Source organism: Pelodiscus sinensis, chromosome 5 (assembly GCF_049634645.1).
Source record: "Pelodiscus sinensis isolate JC-2024 chromosome 5, ASM4963464v1, whole genome shotgun sequence".
Lineage (NCBI taxonomy): Eukaryota > Metazoa > Chordata > Testudines > Trionychidae > Pelodiscus > Pelodiscus sinensis.
This window is the reverse complement of record NC_134715.1, coordinates 92,381,103-92,406,884: the sequence shown is the minus strand read 5'-3', so window position 1 is coordinate 92,406,884 and position 25,782 is coordinate 92,381,103. Positions and strand designations below refer to the sequence as shown.

General features: G+C 45.3%; 1 long non-coding RNA gene across 2 annotated transcripts; it reads left to right on the top strand.

Annotated features, from left to right (window-relative positions):
* Positions 1 to 9,689: 9,689 nt before the first annotated feature.
* Positions 9,690 to 19,987, top strand: LOC142829465 (uncharacterized). 2 transcript variants are annotated; one of them, XR_012903883.1, is made up of 3 exons: positions 9,690 to 10,330; positions 18,919 to 19,122; positions 19,217 to 19,987. It is a non-coding gene; the product is annotated as an uncharacterized LOC142829465 (long non-coding RNA). The 2 variants fall into 2 exon arrangements; XR_012903884.1 differs by lacking the exon at positions 9,690 to 10,330 and adding an exon at positions 16,828 to 17,262.
* Positions 19,988 to 25,782: the final 5,795 nt, after the last annotated feature.

Below are 25,782 nucleotides of genomic sequence, written 5' to 3'. Positions count from 1 at the left end.
GCTGAGGTGCGGAGCTGCGGGGACCTACCTGGCAGCGCCCCAGCTGCTCTGTCCCAAGCGTCCAAATTCAGCCGCTGTTGAAACTGATCAGCGGCTGATTCCAGGAAGCCCAGGGCAGAGCAACTCTGCCTCGGACTTCCTGTAGTCAGCCGCTGGTCAGTTTCAGCAGCGGCTGAATCTGGATGCCATTTCCGACTTACATACAAATTCAACTTAAGAACAAACCTACAGTCCCTATCTTGTACGTAACCCGGGGACTGCCTGTATATATATATTTCTCAAAGCAAATAAGATGAACACTTAGTACAAGAGGATAACTTAATTGATTAATAGCATAATAAACATTGTAATTGGTTAATAACTTAGATTGGCTAATAATTAAATCATACAGTGTTTTAATATCATGAACTGCAGGAGATGCATTAAAGAGCCATTTGCATCTCTCATGTCGCAGTCGGAGCATCACTGATCTAATCCCTTTTATACATGTATCTCTGAAGCCAAGATAAAGTTCTTTGCTTCTTTCATAAGTGATAAGATGATATTTGTTTCCTTCCTGTTCATGCTAAGGATTGAACTTCTTAAAGTACGGGTACAAAAATCAATTTAGCAGCTTGGTCTTTCTATCTCCAAGTGTTTAGCAAAGTGGAAGGAATATTATTTCATCATAGTAAGTCAATCAGCTTCAACTTTTATAATGAAGCCACATCAAAAAGTGAAACTGCAGTCTCATGAAGTTGTTTGCCGAGTATATGAGTCAGAACAGTTCTGAATTTCCATGCAACAGCTCATTAGGATTGTATATAGATTAATAATTTCCATTCTCTGAAAGAGATATTGCCATATTTACTGTATATGAAGTATACTTTGTGACCTAGTAATTCCCAGTGAATTTACTGTACATTGTAAGTTTGTAAATCATTTCAGTGTATTGAAATTTGTAGTCTGAATTGTTTAAATTGTTAGGCTTAGACCATGTCTAAACTAGGGAAAAGGTGAAATGTTAACAGCTGTTAACTGATTCATTGAAATCCCCGTCTAGGTAAGGCCAGTTGTAATTTTAACACTTGTTTGCTGGTTAATGTGAACTCCAAACTCCCCAAAAGCTTTAATTCAGCCACACTATATGCCTTGCTACAACAGCATTTTAACATATATTATTTAACAAGTACCACTGTCTAAAAAAAATTTTGTTCCTTCTGAAGAAAGGCAAAACCACTATGAACTGTGACTTGCACTGGTTACTGTATACTTGGAGTTGCAGTTTATAATGATTTTGAGCTGAGTTAAGCTTCATAGGTGTGGTTATACTTTATAGCAATTGGGCCTATACTAGAGACATCTTTTCAGCTAAATTGGCTGAAATCCCCAGTCTGTTAAGAGGATTTAGGCTTTGTCTAGAAACAGAAGTTGCACCAGTTTAACTAAAATCAGTTATTGACTTTAAACCCAAACAGGACACCTTTTAAATGCAATCAGCATCCATTCAGGGTTTGTATCAGTTTAAGAGCTTGTCTACACATGAAAGGGTATGAATTATAGTGGAATAGCTATATCAGAATAACTACTAAACCAATTTAATATCATGCCATACATGAAACTGATACAACTTTCTGGTGTAGACAAGCCCTTAAGTATAAGGTGTCTCCTATCATTCCTTTCTTTCTCTTCTTGTTCTCCTGTGGGACTGTTTTACACCTCGTTACTTGATCTGCCCCCATATCCTCATTCACAAAAGTGTTTATACACATGTACACTCTAAGAATGTTATGAAATACCCATCTGGCGTGTCCCAAATCCATGCCAAACTTTATTCACTGCTTTGGATAAACTGTTTGTGGTTCCTCACACACACACACACACACACACACACACACACACACACACACACACACGTACGTGTGTGTGTGTGTGTCAATTAAAAAGTCTCTAAGAATGACTCACTTGATACTTGTCTTTTAGCCTATCTGATCTTATCAAAGTCTTATTTCTTAAATAAGTTCCCTCTTCTCTCCTTCACATACCCTCTGTTTCGTCTTGACTCGTGACTGCCTTTTGCACGTTAATTCACCATGCCACAAATGTCTATCTGAATCCAGAAACAGTGGAAAGTAACAAGATATATAAAATAATTTTATTCTTATCTCTTGTATTGCCATATATTTGTTTTATAATTCTCTCAATTTTATTTTACTCTATTTTAAAAGACCTCATCCATTAATGATCATATGTCACAGAGTTAATCATAAGAGTTTGGTTTCTAGTGTTGCATACCCTTCGAGTATAATTTAGAGGCATATTCTGACCAATTGAAACAAAAACGCTGTGACCTGCCTTATTCATCTTAATAGGGTTATAACTTAAATGGTTTAATTACAATTTTAATTTAGTTTAGTTCCCTGCTTATAATTTCAACAACCACATCCAGTTATTGTGTTTATCTGAATGAATGTACAATTCATTTAAAAAGTTGTTACCTATGAATGTAACTAAAATGTAAAACATTGAGTGAGATCCTTCAGGGATCAATTCCTGGTCCAGTTCTGTTCAATATCTTCATACATGATTTAGATAATGGCAGAGAGAGTACATGTATAAAGTTTGCAGATAATATTAAGCTGTGAGGGATTGCAAGTATTTTGGAGGATGGGATTAAAATTCAAAATGATCTAAACAAATGAGAAATGTTCTGAAGTAAATAGGAAGAAAGCCAATGAAGATAAATGGAAAGTACTATTCTTACGGAACAATGGAAAAATGACTGCTAGAAAGGAGTGTTGCAGAAAGAGATCTGTAGGTCATAGTGGATCACAAATGTAACATTGTTACAAAAAAAAAGAGAGAAAAAAAAGAAAACACAATTCTAGGTTGCATTAGCAAGAGTATTGTAAGCAATACACAAAGGGTATGTCTAGACTGGCAAGATTTTGCACAAAAGCGGCTGCTTTTGTGCAAAAACTTGCCAGCTGTCTACACTGGCCACTTGAATTTGCGCAAGAGCACTGACTTTGTAATGTACAAAATCAGTGCTTCTTGCGCAAATACTTCCATGCTCCTGCTCAGGGAAAAAGCCCTCTTGCGCAAGAATACTTGTGCAAGAGGGCCAGTGTGGACTGGGAAGATCTGTTTTGTGCAAAAAAGCCCCGATGGCTATAGTGGCGATCGGGGCTTTCTTGAGCAAAATCGCATCTAGACTGGACACGGATGCTTTTGCGCAAAAGCACTTTTTGCGCAAAAGCATCCATGCCAATCTAGATGCACTTTTGCGGAAATACTTTTAACGGAAAAACTTTTCCGTTAAACGTATTTCCACAAAATCATGCCAGTCTAGACGCAGCCAAGAAGTAATTCTTCCATTCTACTCCACGCTGATTAGACTTTGATTGGAGTATTGTGTCCATTTCTCGAGAAAGTCCAGAGAAGAGTAATAAAAAGAATTAAAGAGCTTGAAAATATGACCTATGAAGCAAGATTGAAAAAATTGGGTTTGTTTAGTCATGAAAGGAATAGACTAAGGGTATGTCTACACAGCAAAGTTATTTCGAAATAACAGTCATTATTTCGAAATAACTTTCCTAGCGTCTGCACAGCCAAACTGCTATTTCAAAATTAAATCGAAATAGTGGAGTGCTTATTTCGAATTTGGTAAACCTCATTCCAGGAGGAATAACATCAAATTCGAAATAGCTAAATCGAAATAAGCACCGTGTAGATGCTTATTTTGAAATAGGGGGCCTCCAGCCCTTCCCAGGGTGCCCTGGTGGCCACTCTGGGCCAAACCAGGAAAATTCTTCTGCTCCCTGCCCCCCAGCCCTGGAGCCCTTAAAAGGGTAGACTCTGGCCACAGTGCCTGTGCCAGCTGTAAGTCTGCTAGCACAGAGCCAGCAGTCCATGCACCTGGCCCAGCATGAACCAGCAACCCACTGGCACCTAGCCCTCCACCGCTCCCCAGGAGCAGGCTGGCAGCTCCCAAGAGACTGCCAGGGGCCGCAAAAGGCGGACACCTTCCTGGTCCAGTGTGGAGATCATGGACCTCATTGAGATTTGGGGGGAGGCTTCCAATGTCCATGATCTCCACACTAGATGCAGGAATGCAGCCGTCTACAGGCAGATGGCTGACAGCCTGGCCACCAAAGACCACATGTGAACCCAGGAGCAGGTGCGCATGAAAATCAAAGAGCTGCGGCAGGCCTATGCCAGGGCCTCCTGGGGCAGCTCCCAACCAGGGGCTGACCCAGACGCCTGCCCCTATTATGATGCCATGGACCACATCCTGGGGGGTCAGATGGTCCGTGCCTCTCAGGTGGTAATCGACCCTGGGGCAGAAGGCCCTGAGCAGGGCACGGAGGAGGACGATGGCCAGGAGTTGCAGGAGCCCAGAGGGAGTGTGACACTCTCCCAGGACCCCCAAGGTATCACAGCATCCATGCCACCAGTGTCATCCGAGGCTGGGGAGGCCTCAACATGTGAGTGCCATCACTGTCCCCTTATGTGGGGCAGGGTGCGGTGTGTGGGGGAGGGAGAGGGAGACCAGGACTGTGCGTTTGGGCCTTGCTGACCACGGAGCACACAGCAACCTGTGCATGTGCCGTGCCACCCTGGGCATGTGTCCCTGGCTGGCTAGCCCACAGGGGCCCTGGCCTGTTACCCACATGCATGTATGTATGAAGGCACATGATGTTCTCCTGACCTCGGGGTGGGACACTGCATGATGCCCTCCCCCCCCAAGCCTCCTCCATGCAGAGGCAAGGCACATCTACCCTCCCCTCCACCCCCACACTATATACAGCACAGGGGCATAGGTGCAGTTCCCGGGCCAGCTCACCCTCCCGGGGATAGCAGGACATGCCGAACATGGCCTGTGTGCAAGCACATCAACGCCAATGGTGTGGAGACCTGCCGTCCTCGCCTTGCAGAGGGGGACTGGGCTTCATCCACTGTGGCCCCAGGGATAACTGACCACTTCTCTTGTTTCTCCACAGCTGTTAGTGCAGGGCGCACCACCCCGCCTAGAACAGTCTCCCGCACCCGGGCCAGCAGGATGACCTGTAACCAGGAGGAGTACTGCAGCAGCACATGGGGATCCTGCGAGGCCAGCATCACACCCTCGACCACTGGGTGCATGAAGACTTGCAGCTGCGGCGGGAGAGCTGGCAGGAGCTGCTTGCTCAGGGCTGTGCCATCTCCAACCACCTGCAGACCCTGGTGCAGAGGTTGCTGCCTTCTGCTGCTCCAGCCCCTGCTGCTGCCCCAGCTACCGCTCCTTCTCCTCCTCCCACTCTTGCTCCCCCTCCCACTTCTTCTGCCTCCCCCCTCCCCCACCATAGCTGCTCCCCCCTGGGAATGCCGAGGCCCCCGCACCTTCAGTGCTGGGAGACAGGTGGGCCAGCAAGGCCCCCAACCCTGAGCTTCTCCTCCCCGCTCCAGCTCCCTCCTCCCAGGTTTCCCCCTCCCCTCTCCCGTCCTCATTTCCCCCCCCCCCCACACACACCCCAGTTATGTTCAATAAACAGAGTTTGTTTTTGTCAACACGTGTCTTTATTTAATGGGAAGGAGGGTTAGGGAGGGGTCAGTGAAAGGATGTGAGGGTGAAATGAGGCACAAGCCCCTAGTGGGGCACACCAGGGAGACTGTAGTCCTCCTCCAGGTGGAAGCTCTCCCACAGGGCCTCCCAGATATGGATAGCCCCCCGATGGGCCTCTCAGCTGGCAATCGCGTGGGGCTGTGTGTATAGGCCAGCCAAGTGATCGGCTTCAACCATCCAGCCCAGCAGGACAGCCTCCCTCTTCCTCTCGCACAAATTATGCAGCACACAACACGCTGCTACCACGTGCGGAATATTCCACTTGGATAGGTCCAGGCGTGTGAGGAAGCATCTAAAATGGGCCGTCAACCGGCCGAATGCCCTCTCCACCATGATGCGGGGCCTGATGAGCTTGGCATTAAAGGCCTGTTGGGAGGGGTTGAGGTGTCCCGTGTAGGGCTTCATCAGCCAGGGTTGTAGTGGATAGGCCACATCCCCCACCAGGCACGTCTACATCCCCGACCCTGATATGGCGGTCAGGGAAGAAAGTCCCAGCGTGCAGCCTTTGGCACACAGAGGAGTTGCGGTAAACCCGTGCATTGTGTGCATTGCTAGACCAGCCCATGTTAATGTCCAGGAACTGGCCCTGATGGTCAGACACAACCTGCAGGATGACCGAGAAGTATCCCTTCCAATTGATGTACAGGGAGGTCTGGTGGTCTGAAGCACAGATGGGGATGTCCATCCCATCGATTCCCCCCCCCAGCAGTTGGGGAAGCCCAGGGTGCAAAACCCCTTGATCACTGCATCCACATGAATGAGGTGGATGACTCTGCAGAGCAGCACTCTGTTGATGGCCTTGACCACCTGCAGAGGGACACACAAAACCACTGAGAGCCACTAGGGTGCCAGGGTGGCTGAGAGTGCTCCTTCCCCTCTACTGCCCTGTGCCCCCACTCTCAGGAGCAACCCCCCCTGCAATCCTGGCCACCGCGGGCAGTGCATAGTGTGGGTGGGACAGAACAAATCCTCCCATGGAAGGGACTTGCATCCCCTCCCCCCTTTTCCCTAGGGTAGCCTATCCCCTCCTCGCACTCCCCCTCCTGGCACAGTGGCCGGAGATTGCCATACCTGCATGAGCATGGCTCTGATGGTGGATCTCCCCATGCTGAACTGGTTCCCCACGGATCGGTAGCTATCCAGCGTGGAGAGCTTCCAGAGGATGATGGCCACATGCTTGTAGAGGGGAATGGCGGGCCTCATGTGCATGTCCTGTTGCTGCAGAGCAGAGGTGAGCCACTCTCAGAGCTCAAGGAAGGTGTCCTCCTTCATCCTGAAATTCTGGGTCCATTGTTGGTCTCCCCAGCGTTTCAGGATGATGTAGTCCCACCAATTGTTGCTGGTGTCCAGATGCCAGATGCGGCGGGGCACACTGGCATCCAGGAGCTGCAGCTGCTCCTCCCCATCCCCCAGAGGGTCCGGAGGACAGCATGGGGATCAGGCTGCAGCAGATGCTGCAAGGCAGCCTGCAGAAAGTGCAGCCAGGCTTGCAGCAACATGTCCAAAAGAAGCACCACAGTGCCCATGGGCTGCTCTGGCTCCATGGTGCCAAGTGCTGTGGTGTCCCGAGTCAGGGCAACCAAAGCAGACAGAGACAAAAATGCTTTCCTGTCTCCCAGTGAGGTAGGGAAGCAAGCAGGGAAAGTTGAGAACCGGCTGTCCGGGTGGGGGGGGGGTCCCTTTAAGCACAACCCTCAGATAGCCTTAGGCAGCAGCCACACAAAGTAACTACTGACCTGATGCCCTGCCGGAACCGTTTTCAGCTGGCCTTAAATGCGATTCAGAGTCCAATCAGTGTGGACGCACTATTTTGAAATAGCAGAACGCTATTTCAAAATGCATTTTGTGTGTAGATGCGTTATTTCAAATGATCTTATTTCGAATTAACTATTTCTAAATAAGATATTTTGAAATAACACTGTAGTGTAGACATACCCTAAGAGACTAACCATTTTCCAGGACATTAAAGGTTGTTACAAGGAGGAGAGAGAGAAAATATTCGCTCTAATCTCTGAGCACAGGGCAAGAAGCAATAGGCTGAAATTGCAGCAAAGGTGGTTTAGGTTGGACACTAGGAAAAACTACCAAACTTGTCTGGGTAGTTAAATACTGGAATAAATGTCTACGGAGGTTGTGGAATCTCCATCACTGGAGATTTTTAAGAGCAGGTTAGACAAAAACCTGTCAGTGACGGTTTAGATTTAGTCCTGCTGTGGGTTCAAGGGACTGGACTAGATGATTTTTCAAGGTCCATTCCAATACTATGAGTCTATGTACATAAGGATTCATATTTATTATTGAGCACTAACAGTGTATCTGCTGCAATACAAAACCTGAAGTTGCAGATCTGAAATATATAGATATTGTGGAAGCAGAAGTTTAGATTCCTTCTACAATGAGCAGTCCCTTCATTTGTTTAAGGCCTTCACTGTACTAGGAACTCAGCCACCAATGTGAGCTGCACCCAGTGTACTGCACCCTAGCACAGATACAGTTTACACTAATACACATCTCAAGGCAAATGTCATGTGTAACTGCTGTTTTAAAATCCTAGTGTCATTTTATCCCAGTAGTTTTATCGTTTGTTTGCTGGTTGCCGTGAACTACAAAACTCTGCCAAGGCTTTAATTCAACTGCACAATTGCCTTGTCTATACTAACAACTTAACATATATTGTTTAACCTGTACGAACCACAGGTTGCTTCCTTATGAAGGTGGGCAAAGCCACTATGAATTGTGATTTGCACTGGTTGTCATATATTTGGAGTTGCATTTTAGTAATATATACATAGCAGTCACTATCTTCCCCAAGTTATTTTAATTGTTTTTCCTGATTTGCAGTCTCCATCCATAATTTCTGATTTGAGGCAGGGGCTATAAGCACTATGCTGATAAGGCCTGGGGCAGGAATCATCAAAGCAACACTGGGCATGGCAATACTTAGCCAGCGTCAAACTGCTGGGCTGAGACTCTATGGATAGACAAAAAGTTCCTGTCTTCTGCTTGATCCCTTATGGAGCTAGATGTGGGAGAGCAGAGGAACACTCATACATTTTTATGGCAAGAGATAGACAAACCCACAGGGTCCTGGGAAATAGTCTTACATCCCTTAACTGGCAAAGACCAGTGAGGCTTCACTTCACAGGTAGGAGGAGGAGGTTCAAACCTGCTTTGCCAGACATCTAGGAAACAAGTAAATTAAAGTCTCTTGGTGCTCATGTATATTAATTGTTAATTTAAAAACATTTCCCCTATATTAACAGTTCTTTTAGAACTACTAATCACTTAGGCTAGAGGAAGTCAGATGGAATAAGAAATCAGGAGATCTAGAGGTTTACTTTAATATCACCTTGTGACGGACCGGGCCGAGTCTGGGCACAGCTGAGGGCGTCCGCTCAGGGTGAATTGCTCAAATCCGGGGCTCCTTACAGCCCCCAGACTGGTGACCTCTCCAAACAGGCCACAAACCAGTCCCACAGAGCGCTTCAGCTGCCTGCCTGAAGCCTCATGAGCAAAACCCCTCTGACACCCCAGCAATATCCGTGCCCCAGATGGCTCCAGGCCTCATACACAGGTGGGGGGTCTTGGCACCCAATCCCACCTACCCCGAACAAGTTCTGTCCGGTCCCAAGAAACCAGCCACAGATCCCTGGTCAATTTACCCTTTGGACCTTACCCACAAATCACGCTGGGCCAATCCTTTAGCATCTAACAACTAAAGGTTTATTATCACAAGAAAGAAAAGCATGAGAGTAAGGTTGCTAAAGAATCATACATTACATGCATCGAATCTCCCAGTTCTCGATGCAGGCTCTAGCAGAGATGTTACAGCGGCTGGTTTAAAAGTTCTTGTTGCACATCCTAGAATCAGGATGGGTTCACAGGTCTTCCGGGCTCTTCAATCCCTGCAATGCTGCCTCTGGGATGAAGTGCTCAGCTGAGAACCAGATGGCGTCGACCACATTGCCTATTTATCCCTCCTTCCTGGTCCCTTCTTGGCTGTAGCAGGTCACCTGGCCAGAGGCCAATCTCTGTGTTCCCTACTGGCAGCTCTCAGGTGACAGCCCCCATTCTTTAGGTGTGTCCTTGGCCCATTGTGAGCCATTGTCCCACAGGGCCTCGCTAATTAGCATCTCCACAGACCCGGCCCTGCCCAATGCTCAACCACATGCAGGGAAATCTTCAGTATCCATACAAGTACAGGCTAATAATTGTACACACAGACGTTATACAAACACATGAACAGCGTACATAGGATTATCAGACAGTAAGCTTCTATTCAATACCTCACATGGCCCCCTTCTATACCATTTTTGGGGCCAACATCCCCACCTAGGGGTGCATCAGTGATCTGTCTGCTCCCCTCAAGATCCAGTAACATGACACACCTGTTTTGGGGTATGTCAGTGATACCCCAAGATCTAGAGTTACACTTAAGTAAATCTGGTATATCTAAGCTCCAAACTAGGCTAATGGGTTTTATTTCTCTTCGATCCTTCCTGTCAAAGATAGGGGCCCGGGCAGAGAGAGGTGCATCCTGGAGGTTAATGCCTGGCTGCGAGGATGGTGTCGCCAGGAGGGCTTCGGCTTCCTTGACCACGGGGTGCTCTTCCAGGAAGGACTGCTTGGCAGAGATGGAGTTCACCTTTCTAGGAGCGGGAAGGCCTTGTTTGGACACAGACTGGCTAACCTTGTGAGGAGGGCTTTAAACTAGGTTCGACGGGGACAGGTCAGCAAAGCCCACAGGTAAGTGCTGAATGTGCGGGACTGGGAGATGGGTTGGAAATGGGGGGGACTACGGCCTATAATGACAAGGAGAAAGGAGGGTCAGGGCACAACAGGGAGGCAAGATCAAATCAGTATCTTAGATGCCTATATACAAATGCGAGAAGTATGGGTAATAAGCAGGAAGAACTGGAATTGCTAACAAATAAATACAACTATGATATCATTGGTATTACAGAAACCTGGTGGGATGGGACACACGATTGGAATGTTGGTATGGAAGGGTACAGCTTGCTCAGGAAGGACAGACAGGGAAAAAAGGGAGGAGGGGTTGCCTTGTATATTAAAAATGTACACACTTGGACTGAAGTGGAGTTGAATGTAGGAGATAGCTGTGTAGAGAGTCTCTGGGTTAAGCTAAAAGGGGTAATAAATGAGGGTGATGTCATGCTAGGAGTCTACTACAGGCCACCTAGCCAGGTGGAAGAGGTGGATGAAGCCTTTTTTAAACAATTAACAAAACTATCCAAAGCCCAAGATTTGGTGGTGATGAGGGACTTCAACTATCCAGACATATGTTGGGAAACTAACACAGCGGGGCACAGGCTATCCAATAAGTTTCTGGACTGCATTGGAGACAACTTTCTGTTTCAGAAGGTTGAAAAAGCTACCAGAGGAGAAGCTGTTCTGAATTTGATTTTAACAAATAGGGAGGTACTAGTTGAGAACTTGAAAGTGGAAGACAGTATGGGGGACAGTGATCATGAAATAATAGAGTTCATGATCTTAAGGAAAGGTAGAAGGGAGACCAGCACAATTGAGGTAATGGATTTCAGGAAGGCAGATTTTGATAAGCTCAGAGAACTTGTAGGTAAGGTCCCATGGGAAGCAATACTGAAGGGAAAAACAACTGAGGAGAGTTGGAAGTATTTCAAAGGGACGTTGTTAAGGGCCCAAAAGCAAACAATTCCGCTGTGTAGGAAAGATAGAAAATATGGCAAAAGACCAGCTTGGCTTAACAAGGAGATCTTGCATGATCTCAAAATAAAAAAGGAGTCCTATAAAAAATGGAAACTAGGACAAATAACAAAGGATGAATATAGGCAAGCAACACGGGAATGCAGGGGCAAGATTAGAAAGGCAAAGGCACAAAATGAGATCAAACTAGCTACAGGCATAAAGGGAAACAAGAAGACCTTTTATAAATACATTAGAAGCAAGAGGAAGACCAAGGACAGGGTAGGCCCACTGCTCAGTGAGGAGAGAGAAGCAGTAACAGGAAACTTGGAAATGGCGGAGATGCTCAATGACTTCTTTGTTTCGGTCTCCATTGAGAAGTCTGGAGGTGTGCCTAACGTAGTGAATACAAGCAGAGAGAGGGTAAGTTTAGAAGATAGGATACACAAAGAACAAGTTAAAAATCACTTAGGAAAGTTAGATGTCAGCAAGTCACCAGGTCCTGATGAAATGCATCCCAGGATACTCAAGGAGCTGATAGAGGAGGTATCTGAGCCTTTAGCTATGATCTTTGAAAAATCATGGAAGACAGGGGAGATTCCAGAAGACTGGAAAAGGGCAAATATTGTGCCCATCTATAAAAAGGGGAATAAGAACAACCCAGGAAACTACAGACCGGTCAGTTTAACATCTGTCCCAGGGAAGATAATGGAGCAGGTAATTAAGAAAATCATATGCAAACACTTGGAAGGTAATAAAGTGATAGGGAATAGCCAGCATGGGTTTGTGAAGAACAAGTTATGCCAAACTAATCTGATAGCTTTCTTTGATAGGATAACGAGCCTCGTGGATAAGGGAGAAGCGGTGGATGTCATATACCTAGACTTTAGTAAGGCATTTGATACGGTCTCGCATGATATTCTTATTGATAAAACTAGGCAAATATAACTTAGATAGGGCCACGATAAGGTGGGTGCATAATTGGCTGGATAACCGTAGTCAGAGAGTTGTTGTTAACGGTGCTAAATCCTGCTGGAAAGGGATAACAAGTAGAGTTCCTCAAGGGTCTGTTTTGGGACCCGTACTGTTCAATATCTTCATCAATGACGTAGATATTGGGATAGAGAGTACGCTTATTAAGTTTGCAGATGATACCAAACTGGGTGGGGTTGCAACTTCTTTGGAGGATAGGGACATAATTCAAAATGACCTTAGCAAGTTAGAGAAATGGTCAGAGGTAAACAGGATGAGGTTTAATAAAGAGAAATGCAAAGTGCTCCACTTAGGAAGGAACAATCAGTTTCATACATACAAGATGGGAAGAGACTGTCTAGGAAGGAGCATGGCAGAAAGGTATCTAGGGGTCATAGTGGACCACAAGTTGAATATGAGTCAACAGTGTGATGCTGTTGCAAAAAAAGCAAATATGATTCTAGGTTGTATCAACAGGTGTGTTGTAAGCAAAAGTCGTGAAGTCATTCTGCTGCTCTACTCTGCACTAGTTAGGCCTCAGCTGGAGTACTGTGTCCAGTTCTGGGCGCCACATTTCAAGAAAGATGTGGAGAAATTGGAAAGGGTACAGAGAAGAGCGACAAGAATGATTAAAGGTCTAGAGAACATGACCTATGAAGCCAGGCTTCATAAACTGGGCTCGTTTAGTTGGAAAAAAGAAGATTAAGGGGGGACATGATAGCGGTTTTCAAATATCTAAAAGGGTGTCACAAGGAGGAAGGAGAAAATTGTTCCTCTTGGTTTCTGAGGACAGGACAAGGAGTAATGGACTTAAAGTGCAGCAAGGGAGGTTTAGATTGGACATTAGGAAAAAATTCCTAACTGTCAGGGTGGTCAAATATTGGAATAAATTGCCAAGGGAGGTGGTGGAATATCTTCTCTGGAGATATTTAAGAACAGGTTAGATAGACATCTGTCAGGGATGGTGTAGACGGAGCTTGGTCCTGCCTTGAGGGCGGGGAACTGGACTCAATGACCTCTCGAGGTCCCTTCCAGTTCTATGATTCTATGATTCCTGGCTCTGTCACTGTCTGCTTAGTAACATTTAGCAAATCACTTATTCTCAGTGTGAGTCCATCCTCAGCTGTAGAATAGAGATAGCAGTACTTCCCTATTTACCAGGAGTGATATGAAGCTAAGTCAATGTTTTTAGTATGCATCACTCACTTAAATGGAAGTTATTAAAGAAATGCAAAGTATTATTTATAATTGATATGGTATTTGTTTGAAAGACTCACTGCAGCAGTGTCAACACAGTATCTAGTTTACAGTGTGTGGATATTACAACTGAAAAGCTGACAGTGATTTTAATTTAGTTTTCTTTTGGTTACTCTGCAGTTTCAACATTTGTGTAAAATACTTATGTTTCAGTATTACTGTGTCCCACAAACTCAGGAGTTTTTCACAACAGGCCCCAAATAAAGTGGTTGAGCCTTTTGTGCTCTGAGCTGATTGGAGAGTGTGATGGAGTACAGTAAACTAAACAACCTAACCACAGAGAGATGTTTTCTTTCTGCACCGGAAACACCTGCCAAAAAAGCTGGGCTCACACAAACTGCACACAGAAAAGCCCAGAAAAAAACTTCCATCTGTACAAAAGTGAGAATGATGTATTACATTTGGTAAATCTATTTATATTAAGCATATATTGCATTATATTGTCAGATGCATGGCAAACTTAAATTGCAGCAAGCTTTGTAATCTGCATTTTTCACAAGTGATCATGCACTGCCAGTTTTAGAGTGCAGGTAGAACCCCTCTAGTCCAGGACCCTCAGGGTCTGACTGGTGCCAAACCAGAGAATTTGCTCAACTATGAGAAGTCAATATTGTCTAGCAGCATTACCAACTCTTCCACAGCTTACTAGGCTCTTAGAAGATATTTAGGGGTAAATTTGAGCTAAATATTAGCACAGAACACTGAAAGGCAGGACTGGTGGCTGTAAACAAACTCTATTGGAATGCGGGAAACTTGGCCATATCCATGATAAGTGAATATCCAGTTAACTAAAATCATGCTGGACCATGCATATTGCCAGACCAGAGAGAGGTTCAACCTGTAGTAAGATGTGTGATCTGGGACATATTTTTCTCCCAAATGAAAAGATGTTGGAAAGCACAATATAGTAACGTGAGTAAACATGATATGTGTCCACATTGATTGCATTCCCATTTTTGTTAGCTTAAGTCCTATTTACAACTAAAGCTGATGCATAATTGTTGCTATGTCCAGTTACAGAAACATGATCCGTCTTTTCAAATTGGATCCATAACCATGACTGCAGCCTGGCTAGCAGGTCTTTCCAAAACATTGCATCACACAATAAATAGGTTTGCCGTCCATATACCCACTGGCACAGTTATTCCACAAGCAAGTAAATGCTTGAATAAACAAGCTCAGTGCTTTTTGCCCACCCTTTGCTGTAAATAGCCACAATGCATAACTCCTTATCAACATTCTTTCTTTAAAAAAAACCTATGATTTTTTCTAGCAATTTCCATTTAATCTCATAAAATTGAGGCCTCCAAATCTGTTTGTATATGGTCAAATATCAAGTTTAAGACCTTCCAGCTTGAGGTGAGACTATCCAACCTGATCTAGTTTTTTGCTGGTGGAGCTAGCAGGGAGTATAAACATATTTTAGGCAGATGTGCCAAATCTGGTATCATTCTGTTGGACAAACAGTGATGGGAGACAATAAAAATACCAAAGGTCTGGTATCACTATTTAATGAGATGATCCAGTCTGACATACTACCCCTTCTTATGTGATGATGTACCTGCCATCTATTGAGACATAATTCACCATGCTACAATATTGTCTCCACAGATGGCAGGTGCAGTGGCAGGGAACAACAGTAACTCTGGAGTGACTCATTCCTAAGACTAACAAGATGGTTTAATACCATGGTCCCCAACACAGTGTCCGCGGGCCCCATTGTGCCCGCTGGGTCATTTATGTGCGCCCGCCTAGTGACCAGGGCCGGCTCAAGCCATTCTTGCATCCTAGGCGCATGGTGCATGCGCTGCCCCCAACCTCAGGTGCCTGGCAGCCCCAAAAGGTTGGGGACCACTGGTTTAATAGGTGATGAGTTTTCGTGGGCCAGACCCACTTCCTCAGATCCTGTTGATCTGAGGAAGTGGGTCTGGCCCACAAAAGCTCGTCACCTATTAAACCACCTTGTTAGACTTTAAAGTGCTACATAGTTTTTCTTTTTGTTTTAGCAAGATCAGAATAACACAGCTACCTCTCTACTACTATTCATTCCTAAGAGTCACTCCAGACTCCAAAAGTTCAGGATACCATCTACATGTTTTGTTAGTCTTTAAAGTGCTACCAGACTATTTGTTGTTTTTTAAATTCATTCCTAAAAGGTAGGAGATTTAACGTTTTTAATCTGACTGCATTAGCACTTGTGGTGAGACGGAAACTCAGGAAGGTTTGGCGCCCTGCCCTATGGTCAGATGAGTAACCATGGGCAGATGAAGACCCCACGCTCCTGTTAAGGAGTCCTCCAAAAAGCGCGGTGCAACTATGGCTGGTCAAGTGCCAATTTCACCTATCGGGAGGGCAGAAAAGACTGCGAGGCACCCTGATAGGCTCGGAGCAGGTTGGCTTAGGCAGAAAAGAGTGGGAGAGTGTGACATTCATTGCGAAACTCGTTTGCCGCCTCAGCCTAGGAGACTGTGGCCCCCGTGTCACCCATGCCTGGCCCGAGGAGCTGCTGTACCCAGAGCCCGCTCTGGGCGTTGCTGGGGCTCCTGGCCCTGGAGCCCGGCATGGGGTGACTGGCGGAGCGTCTTTCTGAGCGGGTAGCCCTGGCCACCGTAGCCCCCCAGCCGCCCTTCTCGAGGGGCTGGAGCAGCAGCAACCGCCACGGCTGTTGGGCAGGTGAAAGTGTCATCCCCAGCGCAGGTCCTTGTGCAGTTTGGGGCCAGGTGGGGATGCGGAGCTCAGGAGAGTGGCTGGCCCAGCAGGTGGGGGAGAAGGCGGGATGGCGGGTCCACACACGGAACAGGGGTTAGGAGATGCACCAAACGGTGAGTGCTGGGCTGTGGTGGGTGGGGACTCCAGCCTCCAGTGTGCACTGTGGCATGGGCTGTAACTCCCGGGCAGTTCCCAGCCCTGGTACATGCGGGGGCTGGAGTCCCGGAGGGAAGGCAAGGGGTTGGTAAAGGAGTGCGTGGGGGTGGGGCACAACAGCCAGTCACCTTGCCCCGTGGGGTTCTGTTTGGCCTCTCAGGGGGGCGGGGCTGGGTCATGCTGCCCGGTGCCATGCACAATGAGTGTGGGTGCCTCGTGCCATGTGCAGCCCACAGGCTTGGGCAGGAGGGCGGCTTCCGCACACAGTCGTAGTGCTGGGAAACGCATGAGCGAGGTGTGGGGTCCTGCGCGCGCCTCGGGTGTAGGGTGCGTCTCCCCTGGCTCCGCTTTCTCCCGCTGCTTTGTAGTGTACAGGCTTAGGTCGGCCGGAAGGTTAGTAAACAGCCTCTGAAGAGACACCTGGGTTTACTTCTGGGGTTGACATCTCCGTGAGCCCTGGCCTCGTGGTTGATACAGCCTGAGTGTGAGGGGCTGTTCAGGAAGGTAAATATCTTAACATTTAAGAGTAAGCTCTACAAAGGATAGAAAAGCCTCAGAACAATCCTTTGATCTCTGACAAAGGTCTAAGTTTGGTGTCTTCTAATAAAGTTTATGGCTTACTTATTTAGCTTAGACTCTGTAGAAACACACATCCTGGTCCTCTTCATTCTGAGTTCAAGACTCTTATTGAAGAGATGGGTGAATCTCTCTATTAAAGGCTTTTCTATGAGGAGCAAGAGGGTAAAAGAGTCAAAGGCTTGAAATGGTGAAATTAATAACCAGGGCTTGACAAACAGCGGCGAAACCTACTCGCCAGCCCCGCACTGCACATGTGCAAGATCCGCATTGCGCATGTGTGCCGCCGGTGAATGGGGCCACCAGCTGAAATCTACTCGCCACGGGTGAGTAGATTCAGTGATTTGTCGAGCCCTGCTAATAACTCTCCTTACTCACTTGACTTGTTACTGGGTTAATATTTCTATGTAATCTCAATTTTAGTATGGTGTAAATGTAAAATTGCCCTTCCCCATTTGGTGGTGGTGGGGGACTTGCATGAATTGGTAAACTTTGGGGAATAGAGAGCTTTGCTGTGGCACCTACAATCCTGTGGTTTTCTTGTCTCTTTAAGATGGTTGTCCCAGTGTAGCACTTGCTGTGCTTCACAATTTGTATAGGGATGTTAGATAGCAATTAATTGAATAATCATAATAGACAGGGCTTGCTTAACCGCAGTGAGCCCCACTTGCCAGCCGTGCTGTCTGGTGATCTGCGCATACACAGATCGGTGTGCGCATGCGCAGATCGCCCGAACCTGGCTCTTCCGAGTTGCAATCTACTCGCCATGGGCAAGTAGATTGCATTATTTGTCAAGCTCTGATAATAGATATGTAGCCGTGTTAGTCTGGTCTTGCTGAAACAAAAAACAGAATTATGTAGCTCTTTAAAGACTAACAAGATGGTTTATTAGGTGATGAGCTTTCGTGGGCCAGACCCACTTCCTCAGATCAAACAGTGGAAGAAAATTGGCACGACCATATATACCAAAGGATACAACCAAAAAAAGAACACATATGAAAAGGACAAATCAAATTTCAGAACAGAAGGGGGATGAGGGGGGAGGTAAATGTCTGTGAGCTAATGATATTAGAGGTGATAATTGGGGAAGCTATCTTTGTAATGGGTAATGTAATTAGGGTCCTTGTTAAGACCTAGTTATAAAGTGTCAAATTTTAGACAGGATCACAAAGAAAAAACAGTTTCTTGCCATTTCAACCAGAAAGGGCATTGTCTCAACGACCTGATTACCTGTGTCCTGCTTCAAAGACCTTTTAACAAGAGACTTGAAAGAGAATCCTCTGAACTGTCATTCATGCTTAAATTTGACACTTTAAATTTGACATTTCACCTCTAATATCATTAGCTCACAGACATTTACCTCCCCCCTCATTCCCCTTCTGTTCTGAAATTTGATTTGTCCTTTTCTTATGTGTTCATTTTTTTGGTTGTATCCTTTGGTATATATGGTTGTGCCAATTTTCTTCCACTGTTTGATCTGAGGAAGTGGGTCTGGCCCACAAAAGCTCATCACCTAATAAACCATCTTGTTAGTCTTTAAAGTGCTACATAGTCCTTGTTTTTGTTTGAATAATCATGTGACCACACAAAATATTACTTACATGACTGGTCTCTGGGGGCGGCAGCCAGTGCACTCCTGGGTAGCCCTGTGCCACCCTGTGAGGTGGTGGGTGGGAGCTAGTCTGTGAGGAGAGCAAATTTTAAAAACCAGCTCCCTGCACAGACCGGCTCCCTCCTGTTGCTGCCCTCCTGTCACTCTGTGCTTCCTCTGATAGAGGCAGCGGCGTGAATCTCCCATTATAGTGACAGGCCTAACGCAGTGGGGGACTCCCTAGACTGGATGCTATCCAATGAATAAGTGCTCGAGACTAAGATGGGGATGGTGATCTGACCAACTTTAACCTTCATTTCATAGGGTTATTTTATTTTTATTTTGGGGGGGGGGGCACATGTTAACTGACTCTGATTTTTGTTTATTGCAGCTGGATGTATTTCTGGACCTCCTACAGAAGATGGACCTTGCCTGGTCTCTGAGCAGCGTATGTTGGGCCCTTGGCCCTGGAAGGCCTTGGATTTGTTGAAGCATGCAGGAGATGCCAGAATTTGGCAAGCCTACCACGCAGATCCGGTGCACTTTCTTTTCTTTAGAGAAGAGATGGGAATGCCTGCTGTTTGGCCAATTCCAGGTGAACAAAGAGGATTTGTGGTGACTATGGAATCACGAGGCTTTTCTTCCCCAAAAATACTGATGTACTTAGCAGCACTCTCCTATCTCTCCAGAATCACTGGTCACCCTGATCCTCTTCAAGATTTTGTAACCTGTCAGATGGCTGCAGTGGAGAGAAGGTAATCAAAGATACTGCAGATCTCATGTAACTATTGAAGTGTTGTGATCTCTCTTGGGCACAGTACAGTCTGTATGTAGCTCTCTTTATGAATGTTTGTTCTGTGCCTTGTTTACTTTACCTTTTATGGGGCGGCACTTGGTGTAGAAGAGATGGTAACAAAGACTCACAACTGGACACAACCAGATATCTTGTATATGAATGATGTCCAGCTGACCTGAGGAAACAGTGAACATTTACCTGGATACATCTTATTTGAGCCAAGAAAAATGTTTGTTATCTTAGATTATCTAGAGAGACAAGGATATGCCCTGTTGTGGCACTGTGCAATTATGTGGCAGCTAGGCCACAAAGGGTTGAGCTTCTCTTTGTACATTGGGATGGTACACCATTGACAAGGAGACAGTTCTTGGCTATATTCAGTTCAGCTTTAAGGTTACTTGGCCTTTGTCCAGAGCAATATGGTGTACATTCTTTCTGGTTGGGACAGTTGTACACTACAGATGTTCAGAAGAAGTCATTCTGCACCTGGGAAGGTGGCAAGGTATCAACCTAAAGAGGAGATAAGTAGTCAGCCACAGAAGCCAGTAGAACAGCTAACATTCTCTGGTCCAGTGCTTACCAAATAGTGTTCCGCGGAACCCCAGGATTCTGCAAAGTGAAAATAAGGGTTCTGCAAGAGAATTCCATTACAATAACATTTTATGACTTAAGAAAATTAATATGTGACTTTTATTTTTAAATATGTGCAATTAAACTACATGATGATCTCATGACCTTGTTTAGCATTTGTTTATTATTATCCTTACTTTGTAGTCTACTTTTTCAGCTCCATTTATTAGACTGTTAGGGGTTCCTCAGAATTCTTTCGAATTTAAAAGGGTTCCATGGCCAAATAAAATTGGGAAACACTGTTCTGAACTAATCTCTTTGCTGATGCCATTGTTTCCTACAACATGATCTAGAACTTGATGTGCAAACTTCAAAGTACTGGAGCAACTAGAGAACATTCTAGTTGATCTTCCTAGAGTTTGCTGTGTGGTGCTCTCTGTATTTGTAAGCTGTTTGCAAAATTTTAATATTAAAAATTGCATAACTAGTATAACCTTCTGTTACCCCTCAGACGCGGCCGACGTGGCCCCGGGTTCCTCCGCTGCCGACCAGCTGCTGCCTGGCGCCCCCCCATCTGCTTTGCTCCCCGCCCGCCATCTGTCTTAGTGCGGGGCAGCACGACTGGGCCGTCTGCCCCGTCACACCTTCATGATCAATAAACGTGCAGTGCTATTGCCTTTAAAACTTGTCTGGCCTATGCCACATCTTAGCAAGACTTTTGCTGCCACTTTATTGCTGTTAGACTCTATAGTGGGTTTTTTTCCTTGTGGCATGAGGACAACTTGTAGGTGGGGATGGCAAGCAGTATAGAAATATTCAGTTATACATTTTGCCTTAATGTTATTGCTAAAGTCAGTTATGCAGATCATAGACCATGCAAGGAAAGATAATGTTCAATTAAACTAAAAGGTGGGAAATTCAAAACAGTAAAAGGATGGCAGAAGAATAGACCTTTTCACCACATAGCATGATTCCAAAAAGGTATTAGATACTTACATGGATATATAAAACCAGCAAAATTTGATTAGTTATTGTAGAGGTAGCTAAGACTGTATGTAATGTAGGATCCGACCTACATGAAGTAAATAAGAACTGCCATGCAGACAGACCAAAGGTCCATCTAGTCCATTATCTTATCTTCTGAGAGTGGCCAATACCAGGTACCCCAGAAGGAATGAACAGGTAATCATCAAGTGATCCCTATCCTGTCATCCATTTCCAGTCTCTGTCAAGAGGCTAGGAATATCATTCCTACCCATCCTAATTAATAGGTCCATCAATGGCTAACATCCATGAATTTATCTAGTTCTTTTTTTGAAGCCTGTTGAAGTCCTGGTCTTTACAACATCCTCTTGCAAGGAGTTCCACAGGTTGACTGTGCGCTGCTCGGATTCCTTTTGTTTGTTTTAAACCTGCTACTTATTAATTTCATTTGATGATACCTAGTTCTTATTTACTTCCCATAACATAACTTTTCCTTATTCACTTTCTCTACTTTTATAACGATTTTCTAGAATTCTGTCATCTCCTCTTTCGTCTCCTCTTTTCTAAGCTGAAAAGTCTGTCTAATCTTTTTTCATACAGCACTCATTCCAAACTCCTAATAATTTTTGTTTTCCTTTTCTGAATCTTTTGAGATGAGGCAACCACATCTGTATGTAGTATTCGAGATGTGGGCGTACCATGGATTTATACAGAGGCAATAAGATATTCTCTATCGCTTTCTTAATTTCTAACATCGTTTGCTTTTCTGACTGCTGCTGCCCATTGAGTTGATATTTTCAGAGAACTATCCACAATGATGCCAAGATCTCTTTCAAGTGGTAATTCCTCAGATTTGTCACCTAAAAAGAATGGCTCAGGTTTGGCAATCTCCTTAACATCCTCACTGAAGCAAAAATGTATTTAATTTCTCCACAATGACCTTATTGTCTAAGTGCTCCTTTAGCATTTCAACCATCCAGTGGTTCCATTGTTTTTTTTTAGCAGGTTTCCTGCTTCTGAGACTTCAAAAAGTAATAGCAAAATGTTTAAGTTTTTAGCCAGCTGCCTTCAAACTCCTTTTTGGCTTTCCTTATTTTTACACTTAAAGGAACATAAACTGTCAAATTATATTTTTCTCACTGGGGTTTAACTTAGTTTAATTGCCAATCTCATTTCAGGCTGAGAATCCAGAAGATTTTAAACTCACTTGTACTACTTGCATCAGCTTCAAGTATCTCCACCTATCATTTGCCTGTTGGCTAGAGAAGTTGAAATGAGAAAATACTGAAATGTTTCTGAAGTAAAGATTAGCTGTCATGTACTGAACAGCAACTAGGAGCATTAATTAATTCTTCAGTAACAAAGAATGTTTATTGGGGCACACAGTAAACTTGATAGAGCTGGAATTAGAAGTGAGGTGAAAGATCGGTAAACCAGCTCTGACCCTAGTTAGAGGCAGAAGTAGCATAAAGCCCTGGATATGGCACTGAGGGACCTCCCTTTAAGGCTGCCTACTGGAGACAGCCCTTGTGTAGACAGGCTGTGGGCCTGCAGAGATTCCAAGCACTACTATGGCACACCAGTAGTTGGGGATAGACTGCTATGGCATGAACAGCTTTCCAGACTGTTTTAAGCTCACACTAGAGTAGCCCAGGAATAGGACAGAATAAGTACTCCCATCCCCATTGTTACACTTCCTGTATTTCTCCTAATGATGTAGCACTGAATCTTTTTCCAAAGAAGGTATGGCGGAGGCTTTTGGGAAGACTCTTCTCCCTCCCCCATCCATTTTTCGAAAATAGAGATATTAGATCCCAAGAGGCTTTCTACAGTTGCCATCTTTAATGTAAGCTATTTAACAAGTTTGTTTTTGCTATTTGTATCTGTTACTCTTAAGCTCTTTCAGAATATGATCTGAGGAAGTGGGTCTGGCCGACGAAAGCTCATCACCTATTAAACCATTTCTTAGTCTTTAAAGTACTACATAGTTTTTCCTTTTGTTTCTTAAGTTTATAAATATTTTCAATAATGGAGTCTAGTTTAATACTAAATAGAAACAATTTATTAGCAAATGTTTGAAACAATTTGTTAAATTTGTCTTTGCTTTTAATTTTGGATGCAATAAAGCCAAGGGCAGGTTGCAGAGAAAACAAGTAACAAACAAGGTTAACAAGCTATGGGCATAACCCGCTTTGTCCTGGATACAGGAGATGGAAATTTAAGAAAGACAATATGAGTTATTGGGGTCACCTCCTATAAGGTAAGAAAGAATCTCTCTCTCTCTCTCTCTCTCTCTCTCACTCTAACATGAATCATAAATCCATGGGTGTGGGGGGGCCCACAGTGTGGTCCTGTCCTATGTCATCTTTTTTCTGGTCCAATACCTAAATCAACAATAACACATGAAAAAAAATTAGCAAATCCACCAATTAAGCATAGTCCGTAGTCATCACAGGAAAGGTGGATGCGCTTCCAGTAGACACATGATCAATGGTGGGTTTTCATCTTCTGTTGATGGTCTCCTTTGGCACCTATGGGGGGAAGCAAAGCTGGGGTGGGGGTAGGAGAGAAATGGTGAGTTTTTCGCTGCTGCATCCCCCTTCGGTGGGTGACCTGATGATGCCCTTAAGAAGTAAAGTCTATGATCTGTCAAGGAAGGCAATGAGAGCATTCCCTGATTGTGTCCCTTGTCTGAAGTCACTGTAGCTTGTTGGTGTCCCTCGTCATCCAGCACCAGTGGGGTGAGACAGACTGTAGGGGAGAAAATGGCCTATGCTCCTGGCCGTGTCTCTTTGGGGGGCAGTCCTGTTAATCCATTTATCGTTCATGTGGTGTGGCCTATGTCCAATTCCGATGGGTTGATGAATCGGAGAGCATTACTTCTCCCGGTATTGGCGGTGGTCTGTGATGCACTCCATGTAGATGTTACAGAACCACCTTATAGCATCAGACTCCATCAGCTAGCTCATTAGGTGGGTGTAGTGATGACTGATGCCACAGGGGTCCTAACCACCCAGGGCCCCCACCCGCAGGGCACAGATCTCTACTGAGAATCCATTAACTCGCAGGGTGTCAGCCAGTGGGGTGTACTTCTCGATCTTCTTTGCCCAGGCTTCTTAGAAGGCTGCTGTTTTGTTCTCAGAGGGGATTGTTGCATCCACCATTGTGATCTTCTACCGATTGTTTGTAACAATGATGTCTCAGCATGCTGTTGGTTCCCAGGATGGGCAAGTCCATGGCTACGTTCCCTAGGGTTAGCAGCAGGGCTTTCATAACCCAGTCCTGAATGGTGTGGTGGTGATCCACCCCAGGTCCTGGCAGCATACAGCTGCACAGGACATGGGGCAGGATCCCCATGGGGTACCTGCATCTCTTGTCCCGGTCCCCGTGGCGAATGGCTCTGTTGAGAGGGACACAGTTGAGCAGGGCCCAGTGGATGAATCACCAGTCCATGAAGCAGGTGAAGTTGCCAGCATGGAGGAAGTGATTGCTGGCATTCCACTTTCTGATGACTTTGAATAATTTCTCCTGGTTCGGCTTCTTCTTCAAGTGATTGCTCATGTCCATTCCACGTAGGTGTGTGTGTGTGTTACCCACCAGCTCTGTGATTATTGGGGAACCAGAACATGGTCACCTGTCAGCCTTGTGCTCTTGGGGAGTCAGGGAGTGACATTCATGGAAAACCATTCCCTTCCCTCAGGCCTCTGCTAGAATCAAAGACAAAGCAATGAAAAGGCCGGGGAAGACACACCTAAACTGCTTCAGACAAGGGTGATACAATTAAGGAAACACCCCAGCCTCATTTGCATTAAAGATGGAACAGAGGGACATCTCATTAGCATACAGAATGGAGAGCAGCTCTTCCAAGGCAGGAACCGCACTGAACTATGGGACACCGAAAGCAGAGAAGCAGTGCCTGATGGGAAATCCCTGCTCCAGATGCTAATGAACCTAAGCCTGCTCACACCCAAATTAGTCATTATCAGACCAATTCTAGTAACGATCCTATTGACATCTAAAATACTGAAACTGCCAAGTTGCATTGTGAGCTCGTTCAAGGAACATCACCCATAACCAGGGGTGATCAGTCTCTATTGTCTCTCCTCTTTCTCTTTGAACTATCCCTATAAAAACTCCTATCCTTGCCCCAAGAAATCTGTTCTGATACCTGGACTTAAACTGCATCAGTTCCATTGAGACTTCTTCATCTCCTGTCTGATCGTGCTGGGGGCTCTGTCCTGCTTTTCTCCTGCCCTCTGGACCCCCGGCTACCATCATCATCTGGGAACCCCGATCAGTGCAAGCTCCGTGGAGTGGTGAGGTCTCTCTCTCTCTCTCTTTCTCTCTCTCTCTCTCAACTATCTCTCTGAGCATAGCCTCCTGACCCTGCCCTGTGTAAACTGTTATATGGTTACCTAACATTTGTAAGCAGCTTCAATTTAGATTTAATATTGTAATTGTTAGATTTAATATTGTAACTGTTTGATATCTATTCACTACTCAGAAATAAATCACTTTCATTGTTAAGCTGGTTGCTTCTCTCTCTTTCTTTCTCTTTTGCTCACTCTTCCTTAAGGGGTGTGGTTTTGGCTTCCCCATTCGCTCTGCAACAACGCTTCTTGTACCCAAGCAAAAGATCCCTGTAGTGCCCAAAATCCTGTGGGGTTTGCTCATCGTGTGGTTTACCAGTGAATGACTGTGGTGTGAAAGTGGGGATAGGGGGTGCTGAACCTGGGGGCTTATGAGGATGGCAGCTTAAAGTGCTGTTTAATCCAGCCCACGGAGTCCAAAGGCACATGAGGGTGCAGTGTGGCATTGCTGTGAAACCCAGCCAGCTGAGTCCAGGGACATATGAGGGGGTCAGCTTGTGAGTGCTGAGTACCCAGTCCTCTCAGACGTGCTCTG